The sequence below is a fragment of the Pan paniscus genome, chromosome 10 (genome assembly GCF_029289425.2).
Source record: "Pan paniscus chromosome 10, NHGRI_mPanPan1-v2.0_pri, whole genome shotgun sequence".
NCBI classification, from domain to species: Eukaryota; Metazoa; Chordata; class Mammalia; order Primates; family Hominidae; genus Pan; species Pan paniscus.
Genome location: NC_073259.2, coordinates 121,103,115 through 121,106,227, shown reverse-complemented (window position 1 = coordinate 121,106,227; position 3,113 = coordinate 121,103,115). Strand labels below are relative to the sequence as shown.

Here is a 3,113-nt window from a genome sequence, read left to right as displayed (position 1 = left end):
TGCTCTGAGCCCCGCCAGGCTGGAATCAACGTGACAGCTGGGCTGCCTTCCTTTCTGGAGGCTCTGGGGAGAATCCGCTTCCAGACTCACTCTTGTGGGCAGAATTCTGTTCCATGTGGTTGCAGGGCGGAGGGCCCTGTCTCCATGCTAGATGTTGGCTGGGGCTGTTCTTAGCTTCTGGAGGGTGCCATGTTTCCTGATCCATGGCTCCTTTCATCTTCAAACCAGTGACAGCAGCTCAGGTTTGTCTCCTGCCTCTTCTCCGGTGAATCTCTCTACCTTCAGCTGGGAAAGGGTCTCTGTTTCTAAGGACTCATGTGATTAGTAGGTTTGTGCAAAAGTAATTACAGTTTTTGCCATTGCTTTCAATTAGGATATGGACATCTTTGGGGGGCTATTCCTCTGCTCTCCTGTACCCCTTTTTGCCTCCCATGGGTTTAGTGGCATTTTCTCTCCTGCTGTCAGAAGGAATTGAGCTTCAAGTTCATAGTGGTCACCGGCTGGCCACCCCATTCTTCCATTATCCTAGCCATCATCCTGGCCAAATCCTCCTTTCAAACGGAGTCTCACTCTATAACCCCAGGCTGGAGTGCAGTGGCGCCATCTTGGCTCACTGCAACCTCTGCCTCCCGGGTTCAAGCAATTCTTGTGCCTCAGCCTCCCAGGTAGCTGGCATTACAGGAATGCCACTATGCCCGACTAGTTTTTTTTTGTATTTTTAGTAGAGACGGGGTTTCACCATGTTGCCCAGGCTGGTCTTGAACTCCTGGCCTCAGGTGATCCACCCGCCTAAGCCTCCCAAAGTGCTGGGATTACAGGCATGAGCCACTGTGCTTTTTTTTGTTTTTCTGAATAGCAAATAGTTTATTGGTAAGTACATGGTTTTAATGGGAGTAATAAATGAATAGGAGACAATAATCAAGTCAAAAGAATAAATGCTTACCAATCATCAGAAAATCTGTGGCCATTAGAGCTGGCACGTAAAAACTCAAAATCACTCAGAGGCCAAATCTTAAAGAAGATTCGTCCTCTTATTAGTTGATATGGAATAGGTCCATAGTACCTGGAATCTGTAGAATTCTGTAGATTATCACCTTCTAACCAAACATGACCCACTGGCACATAACTACGGCTTTTAAAGAAATCTGATGGACTAGTGGCGAGGATTTTGTCTCCTTCCAATTACTTTTTTACAAATATTTGATTTTGGATCACTTGGGCTTTTTGCAATCACAATGTCACCTCTTTGAATACCATAAAAATGTACACCAAGATTTTCTGCAAAGACAATATCTGAATTTTGAATGGTAGGCTCCATTGGTGGTCCAGAACACATAACAACACCACCAATGTATTCAAAAGCACAATATAGCCATACTGAATAGCATAGCCAACAAGTCGAAAGCCTTTCCCCAGAACATCACAAAGCATAGTTCTAGGTAGACTCTGCCACCTTCGGCCTTGGGCCCTAAAGAACCCTGAAGACCCTCAACCAGGACACAGGTATGCCAAGGCCTTTTTATCTTGCTCTTTCAACTTTGGGATCTTTTCCCTTCTGGCCAGGGCTTCAGTTAAGCCCTTTGTGAGCCTTTTTCTCCTGGCTGAGCCTTGGCAAAGGATCTTATTTTGTAACTACCCCTGCCCCCAAGCTGAGCTTTTCCCCTTTTCCTGCCAATAACTCCCTGCCCTGCCAATTGGAGCCCCACATCCTGATTCCCTCAGGAACATGACGAGTTTCCCTCTGCAACTCCCAGCCTGGCCCCCTACAACCAAGGGACGCTAGCTTGGATACGGCACCTCTTTGAGGAACTCCATCCAAGATGAGCATGTGGGACACTGTTGCTTGGATGGGACCCTCCTGGTTGGGCTGAGTTGCTGGGATCCTCATATCCTTCTCTCCTTGCCAGATTCTTCCCTCCGGGTCTACACAACACTCCAGTGCACCCAGCCCAACTCACATAGGGCAGTACCAGGCAAAGGAGAGCTTCCTTCCTCACCTTTCCCCTGTCTGAGGTTTATCCCAGGCACTGGTGCCAGTGAATGGAACCGAGGAGTGATAGCATCTTACCTGCTGCAATCTGACCAAGCTCAGCTGGAGGAGCCTCGGGTCAGAGCAGCCGAAGCCCTCCAGCATGCAGGCTTCTTTTATCCACAACCTCTCCCCACTGGTGACCTTGTTCGTGGTCGGTCACTCAAACTCTTCCTAAACTGCCCCCTGGGCCATTGGCCACTCACCATGAGCGTTCCTGCGTCTAATCATTGCTTCCTTCCTTTGATGTAAGTGGGGATCTTGTTGCTAGGGTAACCGGGGTGGAACTATAGGTTTGGGGTCTTGACCTTGAACTCTGCTTAACTGGATTCTTCTTAGGTTCTTGGCTCGTTTCCCTTTTGTGGTTAGGAGAATGCACACCCTTCCACATTTCTGTCCTGGTTTCTCCATATTTTGTTCTCTTTCTTTGAAGTCTGTCTGGCCTATACATTTTCTCTGGAATTTGCTAACTCAATTGTTTTGTTTCTCGTAGCCAGTGTTGGTGTCAAATTTAAAAAATTGATTTGGCAAGAACACATAATGGATTGTGCTGTGTGCTCTGTACTGTCTCATGCCTGGAGGCACACCATGTTTGGCTGTCCCTTCTGCTAACACTGAGATTAAACTGTGGATTTGGTACCAGGAATGGTGGCTCATGCCTGTAATACCAGCACTTTGGGAGGCTGAGGTGAGAGGATTGCATGAGATCAGGAGTTTGAGACCAGTCTGGCAACATGGTGAAACCCCGTCTCTACAAACAAATTTTAAAAATTAGCTAGGCGTCGTGGTGTGCAGTTGTGGTCCCAGCTACATAGGAGGCTGAGGTGGGAGGATCATTTGAGTCTGGGAGATTGAGGCTGCATTGAGCTGTGATTGTGCCACTGTACTCCAGCCTGGGTAACAGAGTGAGACCCTGTCTCAAAATTAAAAATAAAAAAATAAAAATAAACCCTGTGGATTTGGGAGGTGACATCCCCCCACCCCATTATAGCCTTCCCCATCATTTCATCTAATGGTTCACTCATTGATAATCTCTGCCTAAATCATTTATTTTATTGTAGGTTGCAAAATTAAAGCCATCCTC

At 47.2% G+C, this 3,113-nt stretch overlaps 1 pseudogene; it reads right to left on the bottom strand.

Moving 5' to 3' along the window:
- Positions 1-308: 308 nt before the first annotated feature.
- Positions 309-1,431, bottom strand: LOC100969867 (mitochondrial inner membrane protease subunit 1-like; annotated as a pseudogene).
- Positions 1,432-3,113: the final 1,682 nt, after the last annotated feature.